Source organism: Ursus maritimus, unplaced genomic scaffold (genome assembly GCF_017311325.1).
Source record: "Ursus maritimus isolate PB19 unplaced genomic scaffold, ASM1731132v1 scaffold_21, whole genome shotgun sequence".
Classification (NCBI taxonomy): domain Eukaryota; kingdom Metazoa; phylum Chordata; class Mammalia; order Carnivora; family Ursidae; genus Ursus; species Ursus maritimus.
The window spans coordinates 25,054,839-25,070,577 of record NW_024424564.1 but is presented as its reverse complement, the minus strand read 5'-3'; positions in this window follow the sequence as shown (position 1 = coordinate 25,070,577).

The following is a 15,739-nucleotide window of genomic DNA, read 5'->3' as shown; positions in this document are numbered from 1 at the left end:
AATGGGCCACAATTAGGTTAAACTTCATGAAAAGATATATTGTTAAAAGAACATGCAGTTTGGGGCGCCTGGGTGGCACAGTGGTTAGGCATCTGCCTTCGGCTCAGGGCGTGATCCCGGCGTTCTGGGATCGAGCCCCACATCGGGCTCCTCCGCTGTGAGCCTGCTTCTTCCTCTCCCACTCCCCCTGCTTGTGTTCCCTCTCTCGCTGGCTGTCTCTATCTCTGTCGAATAAATAAATAAAATCTTTAAAAAAAAAAAAAAAGAACATGCAGTTTTACAGAAAAAATATAATAACTTGAATCATGTGCATCCTGGAAACTTTATGAAATTGTCTGATATTAAGAGAATGGGCTTAGCATACTCTGGGAGTATCCTAAAACTTTGATATGTCTTATGGCTTCTAGTGTTACTGTCTAGAAATGAAAGTATTCCATATGGTTTATAGCAGGAGATCAGAGTCCATTTCTTACAAGGATGGATTTGATTAGTTTTTTGTGCACTAGCACTAAATATTGTAAACCAATTTATCAATGAAAATAATAAAATAAACATTCCCTTCTTTTAAACATGATTATTTAGTTACTTTGGTATAAAACATTGATAAAGGCAGTTTTTGTATTCAGTTTCTCCTCTCCTGGTCAAAGCCTCAAAAATCCTGCATTAATTTTGAAATGACATGGTCTATAGGTATATACTCCTAAGAGGCTAATTTATCAATGCTTAATTCTTTGGATTATTTTCTTAGTAGCAACTTGGTTTTGCTAATAACATCAATAATGCAGAAAGAAATCAAGTAATTTAAAAGCAATTATAAGGAAGTGCACATTTTGAATTCAAAATAATTGTAATTAACTAAATCTTTACTCAGCAATTATAGCCATCTGGCTTTATCAGAAATATTTGAATTTTGATAATGCCTGATATTTAAAAAGCTATGTAGTATGTGTTTAAATTTTTAATGCCTCTTCACCTTTGATTTGAGACTGCAAATGGAAGAGATAAAGTTTGATTATTTTTTTTTGCTTTTAAGAATACACCTACTGTTATCTACTCTCAAATTAGATCTGGCTGTTAGGGGTATTTTAAAAGCTTCATCAATGTGATTTTATAAGAGACCCATATGGTAGCAGGTACATTTTCTACCATGAACAACAGTGCTTACACAAATACTCAAAGTAATTACGTGATTCATAAAATATTTAAAAGCATTTAGTGATGAAAGTTTTTAAATGACTAAATGGTGACCTCGATTACAGTGAACCATTTAGCTAAAGACATGCTTTTCCATAATCAATGTTAGTCTTTAAATAGAACTTCATGTATATCCAAATATTTATTGCCTGATTTTCTATGCAATCAGGTTTATTAACAGTTTTTCAAGCCTGAAAACAGAACATGAAAAACAAAAACAAATGTATCACACTTTCAGAGGTATTTTTAAAAATCCTAAAACAATCTTATTAAATTTATTACCACATAATTTTAGCTATTGACACTCATGTTTCTCTATCCTGTACCTTTCTCTAGAAAAAAATTGAGAAAGTGAATCTCAATATTTTCCCCCACCAGAGTTCATTTGTTTCTTTCAGATAGAATGCCAATGATTAGTCTAATTATTTTTTTATTATGTGCATTCATTAATTGAATGGCTTCTACAAGATAATTACTAGGCTAGATCCATGAGTTAGGTAGGAAATGAGCATAACAATTGGGCTTGACTATCTGAAAGATCAAGCCAATCAAAATTTTCTTCTTGTTCATGTGGTAGTTAGCAGAAGAGCCACTCAGGGCCCAGGCTCCTTCCCACTTTTGCCTTCACCACTCCATAGATCACCTCATCAGATGCATCCAGCCAGAGGAGGGCACCATTGGGAAGTTTTCAAGGAGTCAGTATGGAGATGGGTCACATAATTTTTTCTCACTTTCCAAAACTCAGTTATGTAGCCACGCCTAAACCCATGTGAGGTTAGGAAACAACCTATTGGTTTCTGTGCCTAGGATAAAAAAGCGGATCTAAGTAGCAAACTTTACCATTCTAGATAAATACATTCAAACATATATTTGTTTATTTATTCTTTTTTCAAGTTTTTTATTTAAATTCCAGTTGGCTAATGTACAGTGTAACATTAGTTTTAGGTGTAGAATTTAGTGATTCAACACTTACATACTACAACACCAGTGCTCATCAGTACTAGTGCCCTCCTTAGCCCATTACCCACTTAAACCATCCCCCTGCCCACCTCCCCTCTGGTAACCATCAGTTTGTTCTCTATAGTTAAGAGTCTGTTTCTTGATTTGCCTCTATTTTTTATATATTAATCTATTTTTATCATAAATTCCACATAGGAGTGAAAGCAGATGATATTTGTCTTTCTCAGACTGATTTATTTTACTTACCATAATACTCTCTACCTCTGTCCACATCATTGCCCAGGGCAAGCATTCATTCTTTTTTCTGGCTGAATAATATTCCAGTGTGTGTGTGTGTGTGTGTGTGTGTGTGTGTGTGTGTGTGTGTGTGTATGGCACATCTTCTCTATTCATTCATCACTGGATGGACATTTGGGCTCTTTCATAATTTGGCTATTGTATATAATGCTGCTATAAACATAGGGGTGCATGTATCCCTTCAAATCAATATTTTTGTATCATTTTGGTAAATACTTAGTAGTACGGATGCTAAATTATTAGATATTTCTATTTTTAACTTTCTGAGGAAACTCCATATTGTTTTCCAGAGTGGCTGCACCATTTTTGCATTCCCATCTACAGTGTAAAAGTGGTCTCCTTTTTCTGCATCCTCTGCAATACCTGTTGTTCCCTGTGCTGTTGATTTTAGCCATTCTAATCGGTGTGAGATGATATCTCCTTGGATTTTTTGTTTATAGTTCTCTGATAATGAGTTGTGTTGAGCATCTTTACATGTATCTTAGCTATCTGTATGTCTTCTTTGGAAAAATGTCTGTTGATGTCTTCTGGCCATTTTTTAACTGGATTATTCATTTTGGGGGTGTTGAGTTTGATAAGTTCTTTATATATTTTAGATACTAATGCTTTTTCAGATATGTCATTTGCAAATATTTTCTCCCATTCCAAAAGTTTAGTTTTCCTGATTGTTTTCTTCACTCTGCAGAAGCTTTTTATCTTGATGAAGTACCAATAGTTTATTTTTGCTTTTGTTTCCCTTGCTCAGGGGACATATCTATTATGAAATAGCTACAGCCAATGTCAAAGAGGTTACTGTCTGTGTTCTACTCTGGGATTCTTATAGTTTTCAAGTCTCACACTTAAGTCTTTCATCCATTTTGAATTTATTTTTGTGTATGGTATCAGAAAGTGGTCCAGTTTCATTCTTTTGCATGTTGCTGTCCTGTTTTCCCAGCACCATTTGTTGAAGAGATAGTCTTTTTCATATTGGATAAACTTTCCTGCTTTGTGGAAGATTAATTAACCATATAATTGTGGGTCCATTTCTGGGTTTCTATATCTGGGTTTTCCATTGATCTTTGTGTCTGTTTTAGTGCCAATACCATACTATTTTGATCACTGCAGTGTTGTAATATAACTTGAAGTCCAGAATTGTGATGCCTCCAGCTTTGCTATTCTTTTTCAAGATTGTTGTGGCTATTCTGGGTCTTTTGTCTTTCCATACAGGTTTTAGGATTCTTTGTTCTAGCTCTGTGAAAAATGCTGGTTGTGTTTTGATAGGGATTACATTAATTTTGTGGATTGCTTTGCATATTAGAGACGTTTTAACAGTATTTGTTCTTCCAATCCATGAGCATGACATGTTTTTCCATTTCTTTTGTCATCTTCAATTTCTTTCATCAATGTTTTATAGTTTTCAGAGTACAGATGTTTTACTTCTTGGATTAGGTTTATTCATAAGTATCTTATGGTTTTTGGTGCAAATATAAATGGGATTGACTCCTTGATTTTTTTCTTTCTGCTGCTTCATTATTGGTATATAGAAATGCAACAGATTTTTGTATGTTATTTTGTATCCTACAACTTTACTGAATTCCTTTATCAGTTCTAGCAATTTTTTGATTTTTGGGGCTTTCTATATAGAGTATCTTATCATCTCCAAATAGTATAAGTTTGACTTCTTCCATACTATTTGGGTTCCTTTTATTTCTGAGGCATCAGACATCCAGTACTATGTTAAATAGCAGTGGTGAGAGTGGATATGCCTGTCTTTTTCCTGATCATAATGTAAAACCTTTCACTTCTTCACCATTGAGGAGTATATTAGCTGTGGGTCTTTCATATATTACCTTTATCATGTTGACATATGTTCCTTCTATCCAACTTTGTTGAGGGTTTTTATCATGAATGGATATTGTACTTTGTCAAATGCTTTTTCTGCATCTGTTGAGAGAATCATATGGCTCCTATCCTTTCATTAATGTGGTGTATCACATTGATTGATTTGTGAATATTGAACCACTCTTGCAGCCCAGGAATAAATCCCACTTGATCATGGTTAATGACTCTTTTAATATACTGTTGGATTCAGTTTACAGGTATTTTATTGAGAATTTCCCCATCCATGTTTATCAGGGATATTGGCCTTTAGTTCTCTTTCTAGTGGAGTTTTTGTCTAATTTTGGAATCACAAAATGCTGGTCTCATTATAGAATGAGTTCGGAAGTTTTCCTTCCATTTCTATTTATTGGAATAGTTTGAGAATAGGTACTAACTCTTCCTTAAATGTTAGGTACAGGGACACCAGTGTGGCTCAGTCAGTTAAGTATCCGACTCTCGATTTCAGCTCAGGTCATCTCAGAGTCATGAGAATGAGCCCTGCATTGGGCTCCACACTGGGTGTGGAACCTGCTTAAAATTCTTCTTCCTCTGCCCACCCCCCAAGTAATAAAATTTAAAAGTTTAAAAAAATTTTAAAAAAAAATGATATTAAGTAGAATTCTCCTGAGAAGCCATCTGGCCCTGGACTTTTATTTGTTGGTAGATTTTTGACTATTGATTCAATTTCTTTGCTGGTTATCAGTCTGTTCAAGTTTGTATTTTTTCGGGGGGGGCGGAGTTAAGATGATGGAGGAGTAGGGGTCCCCTTTTTCAGCTGCCTGAGTCGAGCTGGATATGTACCAGACCATCCTGAAAACCCACGGAATCAGCCTGAGATGCAGGAAGATACTTGTGGATCTCTACAAATGAACATCTCCAGCACTGAGTATTGAGGTACGAAGTGGGGAGCTGTGAATCCACGCACAGATATCTGAAGATAAACGGAAGGGGGGGAGCCTCCATGCTTGGGTGCTGGGAAGCGGTAGCCACCTGCACTGGGGAGTGGGACCAGACTCGTGGGCCAGCACCCATGAGAGAGCAGACTGAGACCATGAGCCTAGGAATGCGAATAGACTGAAAACCAGAGCTTTGGAGCACTCACTGGAACCAGACTGATACCGGGAGCTTGGGAGCCCACGCGCATCCAAACTAAAAACCCAAGCTCCGGAGCGCTCACTGGAACTGGACTAATACCGGGAGCTCGGGAGCGTGCACAGGGGCAGCTGGCAGCTGGCGGTGTTAGAAACACAAAGGACAGAGACGAGCTGGCCATGGAACTGAGGGCTGGGCCACCGGCTGTAGGGTGCATGACACGAGACGCTGCAGGGTTTTTAGCAGCACCGACAGAAACAGAGTTTAAGAGGCCAGGAGAGCTCAGTGGAGAGCTGACTGCGATCTCTCTGTTCTGAGACAGAGGCTAGGATTCGGTCACTGCTGCTCTGACTCTCAGAAGAGCCACAGAAAACTGCCAGGCAAAGCCGCCAGAGAACAAAAGCCTGGAAATACCAGCTCACATTGTGCCAATCCCCGTCCCCCCTCGCAAGGGACAGGGAGACTCTACCGAAACAGGGTTGCCTGAATATCAGTGTGGCAGGCTGAAGAATCAAGAAGCCCACATCCCTAAGGTCCCTATAAAACAAGTGCATACTGCCTGGATCCTGGTCAATAATTTGGGCTCTGGGCAACCCCACAACCTCTCCTCATCAGAATGACGAGAAGGAGAAATCCCCCCCCCCAGTAAAGAAAAGACAATGAGTCTGTGGCCTCTGCCACAGAACTAATGGATATGGGTATAACCAAATTATCGGAAATAGAGTTCAGAGAAACAACGGTCAAGATGATGTGTAGACTTGAAAAAAGTATTAACGAAAATGTTAATGAGAATATAGAATCTCTAAGGGTGGAAATAAGAACAAATCAGGCAGAAATTAAAAATTGTATGAATCAAATGCAGTCAAAACTAGATGCTCTGACGGCCAGGGTCACTGAGGCAGAAGAAGGTATTGGCGAATTGGAGGATGGGTTAGTAGAAGAGAAAGCTAAAATAGAAACTTGGCTCAAAAAAATACAATCTCAAGAACATAGATTACAGGAGATTACTGACTCAATGAAATGTTCCAATGTCAGAATCATCAGCATCCCCGAGGGGGTGGAGAAAGAGAGAGGTCTAGAAGAGATATTTGAACAAATTATAGCTGAGAACTTCCCTAATCTGACAAAGGAAACAAACATTCGTGTCCAAGAGGCAGAGAAGACCCCTCCCAGATTCAACCACAACAGACCTACGCCACATCACGTCATAGTGCAATTCGCAAATATTAGATCCAAGGATAAAGTATTGCAAGCAGCCAGGGCAAAAAAAATTCTCACGTACAAAGGCAAAAATATCAGAATTATGTCGGACCTGTCCACACAGACCTGAAATGAGAGAAAGGGTTGGGAGGGCATTTTTGAAGCTCTTTCAGAGAAAAACATGCAGCCAAGGATCCTTTATCCAGCAAGGCTGTCATTCAGAATTGATGGAGAGATAAGGACCTTCCAGAATCACCAGACACTGACAAATTTTGTAACCACAAAACCAGCCCTACAGGAGATATTAACGGGGGTTCTATAAAAGTAAAAAGGCCCTAAGAGTGATACAGAACAGAAATTTACAATCTATAGAAACAAGACTTCACAGGCAACATGACATCATTAAAATCGTATCTCTGAATAATCATTCTCAATGTGAATGGCGTAAATGCTCCCATAAATGCCACAGGATTGCAGATTGGATAAAAAGACATGACCCATCCATATGCTGTCTACAGGAGACTCATCTTGAACCTAAAGATACATCCAGCCTGAAAGTGAAGGGATGGAAAACCATTTTTCATGCCAGTGGACCTCAAAAGAAAGCTGGGGTAGCAATTCTCATATCAGACAGATTGGATTTTAAACTAAAGACTGTATTTAGAGATATAGAAGGACACTATATTATTCTTAAAGGATGTATCCAACAAGTGGATATGACAATTATAAATATCCACACCCCCAACCAGGGAGCAGCTAGATACACAAGCCAACTCTTAACCAGAATAAAGAGTCATATAGATAAAAATATGTTAATAGTAGGGGACCTCAACACTCCACTATCAGCAATAGACAGATCACCTAGCAGAAAGTCAACAAAGAAACAAGAACTTTGAATGACATACTAGATCAGATTGACTTCATAGATATATATAGAACAGTACACCCCAGAACAACAGAACACTCATTCTTTTCAAATGCACATGGAACTTTCTCCAGAATAGACCATTTACTGGGTCACAAAACAGGTCTCAACCAATATCAAAAGACTGAAATTATTCCCTGTATATTCTCAGACCACAATGCTTTGAAATTTGAACTCAATCACAAAGAAAAATTTGGAAGAAACTCAAACACTTGGAAACTAAGAACCATCCTGCTCAAGAATGATTCGATAAACCAGGAAATCAAAAATCAATTTAAACAATTTTTGGAGACCAGCAAGAATGAAAACACAATGTCCAAAACCTATGGGACACTGCAAAGGCAGTCCTAAGGGGAAAATACATAGCCATCCAAGCTTCACTCAAAAGATTAGAAAAATCTAAAATGCAGTTTTTATATTCTCACCTCAAGAAGCTAGAACAGGAACACAAAAACAGGCCTAACCCACGCACGAGAAAGCAGGTCATCAAGATTAGAGCAGAGATCAATGAATTAGAAACCAGGAGCACAGTAGAGCAGATCAACAGAACTAGAAGCTGGTTCTTTGAAAGAATAAATAAGATCGATAAGCCACTGGCCAGAATTATTCAAAAGAATAGAAAAAAGACCCAAATAAATAAAATTATGAATGAAAAGGGAGAGGTCACAACCAACACCAATGAAATAGGAAGGATCATTAGAAACTTTTATCAACATCTTTATGCCAATAAATTAAACAACCTGGAAGAAATGGATGCCTTCCTGGAAACCTATAAACTATCAAGACTGAAACAGGAAGAAATTGATTTTTTAAAAAGACCAATTAATTATGAAGAGATTGAAGCAGTGATCAAAAACCTCCTGAAAAACAAGATTCCAGGGCCTGATTGATTCCCTGGGGAATTCTACCAAACATTCAAAGAAGAAATAATACCTATTCTCCTGAAGCTGTTTCAAAAAAATAGAAACAGAAGGAAAATGACCAAACTCATTCTATGAGGCCAGTATTACCTTGATCCCCAAACGAGACAAAGATCCCATTAAAAAGAAGAATTACAGACCAATATCCCTGATGAATATGGATGCCAAAATTCTCAACAAGATCTTAGCTAATAGGATCCAACAGTACATTAAAAGGAATATCCATCATAACCAAGTGGGATTCATCCCTGGGATGCCAGGGTGGTTGAACATTCGCAAATCGATCAGTGTGATACATCATATCAACATGAAGAGTCAAGAACCATATGATCCTCTCAACAGATGCAGAAAAAGCATTTGACAAAATACAGCATCCTTTCCTGATCAAAACACTTCAGAGTGTAGGGATTGAGAGTACATTCCTCAATTTCATAAAAACCATCTAAGAAAAGCCTGTAGCAAATATCATTCTCAATGGGGGAAAGCTGAAAGCCTTTCCCTTAAAATCAGGAACACGACAAGGATGCCCACTCTCGCCATTATTATTCAACATAGTACTAGAAGTCCTTGCAACAGCAATCTGACAACAAAAAGGGATAAAAGGTATCCAAATCGGCAAAGAAGAAGTCAAACTGTCTCTCTTTGCAGATGACATGACACTCTGTATAGAAAACCCAAAAGAATCCACCCCCAAACTACTAGAAGTTATAGAGTAATTCAGTAATGTGGCGGGATACAAAATCAATGCTCAGAAATCAGTTGCATTTCTTTTCTTTTCTTTTTTTTAACAGGAGAAATGTATTTAATTGTTACAAGATCATAAGTGTCAGATGCTTGATAAACTGGGATGTACATTAAGTCACATCATCTCACTCAATGTTAATTTTCTATTTCTGCTGAAACAAGTTAGCACAATTTTAGCAGCTTATAACAACACACATTTATTTATTTATTTATTTATTTATTTATTTATTTATTTATTTATTTATTTTTAAATTCTGCATGTGAGAAGTCCAGGGGAACATGACTGGGGACTTCGTTTAGAATCTCACAAAGCCCAGTTGCATTTCTATACACGAACAATGAGACTGAAGAAAGAGAAATTAGGGAATCCATTCCATTTACAATAGCACCAAAACTCATACATTATCTCGGAATTAACTTAACCAGGGACATAAAGGATCTATATTCTAGAAACTACAAATCACTCTTGAGAGACATGGAAGAAGACACAAAAGATGGAAAAATATCCATGCTCATGGATCGGAAGAATAAACATAGTTAAAATGTCTATGCTACCCAAAGCAATCTACACTTTCAATGCCATCTGGATAAAAACACCAATGACATTTTTCAAAGAACTGGAACAAACAGCCCTTAAATTTGTGTGGAACCAGAAAAGGTCCCGAATCACCAAGGAATTATTGAAAAGGAAAAACAAAGCTGGGGGCATCACGTTGTCGGATTTTAAGCTGTACTAAAAAGCTGTGATCACAAAGACAGCATGGTACTGCACAAAAACAGACACATAGACCAATGGAACAGAAGAGAACCCAGAAATGGACCCTCAGCTCTTTGGGCAACTAATCTTTGACAAAGCAGGAAAAAACATCCAGTGGAAAAAAGACAATCTCTTCAATAAATGGTGCTGGGAAAATTGGATAGCTACATGCAAAAGAATGAAACTTGACCACTCTCTCACACCATATATAAAGATAAACTCCAAATGGATGAAAGACCTTGATGTGAGACAGGAATCCATCAAAATCCTAGAGGAGAACATAGGCTGCAACCTCTTTGACATTGGCCACAGCAACTTTTTTCATGACACATCTCCAAAAGCAAGAGAAACAAAAGAAAAAATGAACTTGTGGGAATTCACCAAGATAAAAAGCTTCTGTACAGCCAAGGAAACAGTCAAAAAAACTAAGAGGCAGCCCATGGAATGGGAGAAGATATTTGCAAATGACACTACAGATAAAAGACTGGTATCCAAGATCTACAACGAACTTCTCAAACTCAATACACAAGAAACAAATAAACAAATCAAAAAATGGGCAGAAGATTTGAACAGACACTTTTCCAATGAAAACATACAAATAGCTAACAGACACAGGAAAAAAGGTTCAAAATCATTAGCCATCTGGGAAATTCAGATCAAAACCACACTGAGATACCACCTTACGCCAGTTAGAATGGCAAAAACTGACAAGGCAGGAAACAACAAATGTTGGAGAGGATGTGGAGAAAGGGGATCCATCCTACATTGTTGGTGGGAATGCAAGTTGCTACAGCCACTGTGGAAAACAGTGTGGAGGTCCCTTAAAAAGTTAAAAATTGAGCTACCCTATGATCCAGCCATTGCACTACTGGGTATTTACCCCAAAGATACAGACGTAGTGAAGAGAAGGGCCATATGCACCCCAATGTTCATAGCAGCATTGTCCACAATAGCTAAATCATGGAAGGAGCCGAGATGCCCTTCAACAGATGACTGGATTAAGAAGATGTGGTCCATATATACAATGGAATATTACTCAGCCATTAGAAAGAATGATTACCCAACATTAGAAGCAACATGGACAGGACTGGAGGAGATAATGCTAAGCGAAATAAGTCAAGCAGAGAAAGACAATTATCATATGGTTTCACTCATTTATGGAACAGTTAGAATCGTTAGGAGAAGAAAGGGAAGAAGAAAGGGGGGGGTAAACAGAAGGGGAAATGAATCATGAGAGATTATGGATTCTGGGAAACAAACTGAGGGCTTCGGGGAGGGGGGAAATGGGATAGGCTGGTGATGGGTATTAAGGAGGGCATGTATTGCGTGGTGCACTGGGTGTTATATGCAAGTAATGAATCATGGAACTTTACATCAAAAACTAGGGATGTACTGTATGGTTACTAACATAATAAAAAATATTATTAAAAATGTATTTTTAATACATTTAATACAATATTTGGTACTCTATATGTTTCTAAGAATTTATCCATTTCTTCCAGATTCCCCAATTTGTTGGCATATAATTTTTTATAATATTCTCTTATAATTGTTTGTATTTCTGTGATGTTGGTCATTATCTCTCCTCTCTCGTTTATGACTTTATTTATTTCAGTTCTTTCTCTCTCTCTTTTTTTTATTCCTTAATGAGTCTGGTTAGGGTTTTTCAATTTTATTAATTTTTTCAAAGAACCAGCTCCTGATTAATTGTTCTGTTCTATTGGCTTTTTTGTTTGTTTGTTTCTATATTGTTTATTTCCACTCTAAGCTTTATTACTTGTCTTCTTATGCTGTCTTTAGGCTTCATTTGTTGTTTTTCTTCTAGCTCCTTTAGGTTAAGGTTAGGTTGCATTTTTGAGATTTTTCTTGCTTCTTGAGGTAGGCCTATATACACTTACCCCTTATAACAGCTTTTGCTGAATCCCAAAGGATTTGGAATGTTGTGTTTTCATTTTCATTTGTTTCCATTTATCTTTTTTTTAAAGATTTCTTCTTTAATTTCCTGATTGACATATCCGTTCTTTAGTAGTATGTTGTTTAAACTCCATGTATTCATAGTCTTGTTAATTTCCATAGTTCACTTCAATTTTCATAGCCTGTGGTCAGAAAATATGCATAGTGTAGTCTTAAGTCTGTTGCACTTGTTGAGGCCTGATTTGTGACCCAGTATGTGATCTATTCTGGAGAATGTTCTAGGTGTTCTCAAAAAGAATGTGTGTTCTGCTGCCTTAGGATGAAATGTTCTGAGTATATCTAAGGTCCGTCTGGTCCAGTGTGTCACTCAAAGCCATTGTTTCCTTGTTGATTTTCTCCTTAGATGATCTGTCCATTGATATAAGTGGCATATTAAAATCTCCTACTATTCTTGTATTATTATCAATGAGTTCCTTTTTTTTCTTTTTTCTTTTCTTTCTCTGTGTGATTTTTTTAATTTTTTTTTATTTTTATTTTTTTTGATGTAAAGTTTGATGATTCATTAGTTGTGTATAACACCCAGTGCACCATGCAATACGTGCCCTCCTTACTACCCATCACCAGCCTATCCCATTCCCCCACCCCCCTCCCCTCTGAGGCCCTCAGTTTGTTTCTCAGAGTTCATAGTCTCTCATGCTTCATTCCCCCTTCTGATTACCCCCCTTTCTTAATCCCTTTCTTCTCCTACTGATCTTCGTAGTTCTTATGTTCCATAGATGAGAGAAACCATATGATAGTTGTCTTTCTCTGCTTGACTTATTTCGCTTAGCATTATCTCCTCTAGTCCCGTCCATGTTGCAGCAAATGTTGAGAAATCGTTCTTTTTGATAGCTGAATAATATTCCACTGTATATATGTTCTTCTTAATCCAGTCATCTGTTGGAGGGCATCTTGGCTCCTTACATGATTTAGCTATTGTGGACAATGCTGCTAAGAACATTGGGGTGCGTATGGCCCTTCTCTTCACTACGTCTGTATCTTTGGGGTAAATACCCAGTAGTGCAATGGCTGGATCATAGGGTAGCTCAATTTTTCCTTGAGTTCCTTTTTTATTATTAATTGGTTTATATATTTGGGCAATCCTACGTTGAGGGCATAATATTTACAATTGTTAGATCTTCTTGTTGGATAGACCCCTTTGTTACAATATAGTGCCCTTGTGCCCTTCTTCAACTCTTGTTACAGTCTTTGGTTTAAAATCTGCTTTGTCTGATATAAGGATGGCTCCAGCTTTCTTTTGATGTCCATTAGCATGATAAGTATTTCTCCACCCTTTTACTTTAAATCCGCAGGTGTCTTCATGTCTAAAACGAATCTGTTGTAGACAGCATCTAGATGGGTCTTGGGTTTTTTTTTTTTTTCTTGTTTTTTATCCATTCTGACACCCTGCATCTTTTGATTGGGACATTTAGGCCATTTACATACAGAGTAATTATGGATAGATATTAATTCATTGGTAGATATGAATTTAGTGCCTCTGTATTACTTGTTAAGTTGTTTCTGGAGATTTCCTCTGTTCCTTTCTAGTTTTTGTCACTTTTGGATTTTCTCTCCCACTGAAAGAGTTGTCTTTAACATTTTTGACAGGGCAGGTTTAGTGGTCACAAGCTTCTTTAGTTTTTGTTTGTCTGGGAAACTTTCTATCTCTTCTACTCTGAATGGTAGCCTTGCTGGATAGAGTATTCTTGGCTGCAAATTTTTCCCATTCAGCATGTTGAATATCTCATGCCACTTTCTTCTGGCCTGCCACGTTTCTGTGGAGAGATCTACTGCTAACCTTATTTGTCTTCCTTTATAAGTTAGGGACTTCTTTTGTCTTGCTACTTTTAGGATTATTTCTTTATCACAGTATTTTGTAAATTTACTACAATCTACCTTGGTGTTGGCCTGTTTTCATTCATTTTGATGGGAGATCTCTGTGCTTCGTGGATCTTGATGTCTGTTTACTTCCTCAGATTAAGGAAGTTTTCAGCTCTAATTTCCTGAAATAAACCTTTTGCCCTCTTTTCTCTGTTTTTTGGGGACTCCTATGATACAAATGTTATTTGGTTGGTGGAGTCACTGAATTCCACAAATCTACTCTTGTGATCCAAGATTTTTTTTCCCTCTTTTGTTGAGCTTCATTATTTTCCATAATTGTATCTTCCATATCACTTATGCATTCCTCTGTTTCTTTCATCCTTGTGGTTGTTATAGCCAATCAGTTCTGAATCTTGGTTATTACATTTTTCATTTCAGCCTGATTGATTTTAAACTATTTTATCTGTGGTAAGAGTATCCCTAATGTCTTTTATGCTTTTCTCAAGCTCAGGTGGTATCCTTATGATTGTTGCTTTTAAATCAAGATCAAGCATATTACTTATATCAGCCAGGTCCCTGGCTGTGACCTTTTCTTGTTCTTTTTTGGGGATGAATTCCTTCATCTTGGCATTTTGTCTGGGTGCCCATCTTCTTCTGTGTTAGGAAAGCCTGTTATGTTTCCTGCTCCTGAGAGTAATGGCTTTATGAAGAAGAGGCCATATAATGTCCAGGGCCTGGTGCTTCAGGAAGTGTCTCTGGTGTATGCTGTGTGCACTCTGCTGATGTGTTACAGCCACTGTATCCCTTAGATCAGTCCTCCGCAGAGGTTCTCCTTGCCTGCAGTGGAGTGTTTGGACCTTGGCCAGAGTGTGGTGAGTTTAATTAGGTTGCTCTGCTCTGCTTGTTAAAAGAGACCCGGTGGTATTTCCACTAGAACTGAAGCTTTGCATAACTCTATGGTCAGTAGGCATGGTGCATGGGGGGAAAGGGTGGAGGTTGTGTTGTGCTTCTGGAGGAGGGGCCTGTTGAGCTGGTTCTTATGAATGCTTGCCTAAGAAAAGTGGTACCATCAGAACATAGGTTGTTGGAACTTGTTGTAAGCAGGTTAGGCAGCCAGTGTTGGCACTGTGGTATTTACTGAAGTTGGTTGGTTTATATTGAGGGACAGGGGAGAGCAATGGTGCTAGCCAGCTCCTTTGTCCCTAGAGAGAGACGTTTACAATTGCTGCTGTCAGAGAAGGCCTCCCAGAAGCACAGTTTCCCCTCCTGAGTCCCAGGCATTTTTCAGATTGCTGCTTTCACACTGTCTTTGGGTTGCTTGCCTGCCTGGAACAGTGCAGTGCACTTGGGGTTCTATCCCAACTAGCTCAGCTTAGTTTTAAAATTCCAAACTTTAAGGACCTGGGGTGATGTATACCTGTGCTGGTCTTCTGGGGGAGGGTCTCGCTGCACCAGGATTGATTCAGGTTGACCCAGAAGGGCAGTTGCACCAAAGCAAGGAGGTGGAATTTGGAGCAAAGCACACTTAACAGCCAGTGTCTGGTTTTGTGCCCTCAACGGGTGCCTCTGCCCCTATGCTGGGGTGGAGGGGAGAGAAATGCCACCTGCCAACTCTTTTGTCCCCAGAGAGACAATGCCACATCTTTCAGATGCACTCCAAGAAGAGCAAACAGTCTCTCCTAATATATCTTACATGATCCTCAGATTACACCATCTACTCCTGGATTACTTGCCTGCCTTCTCCACAAAAGCACTGCAGAGCAGGGCTCAATACCAGTCATGCCACAAATCTCTGAAACTCAAGTCTTTGAGCCCCACTGGTTGCAAAAACTCATAAAAATCAGCCCCCCTCATTTTCCCAGTCAATGGCTTTGCAGAAGAGTTCTCCTTGTGTGATCACCTATGCATTCCTTTCCTTCTCTCTTGTCTTTCTCTGAGACGAGGGCTTCCTCACCTCCACAGCACCTGTGATCTCTTTCTCCCGCAAACCACATCTGCACCTCCTACCTTCCACAA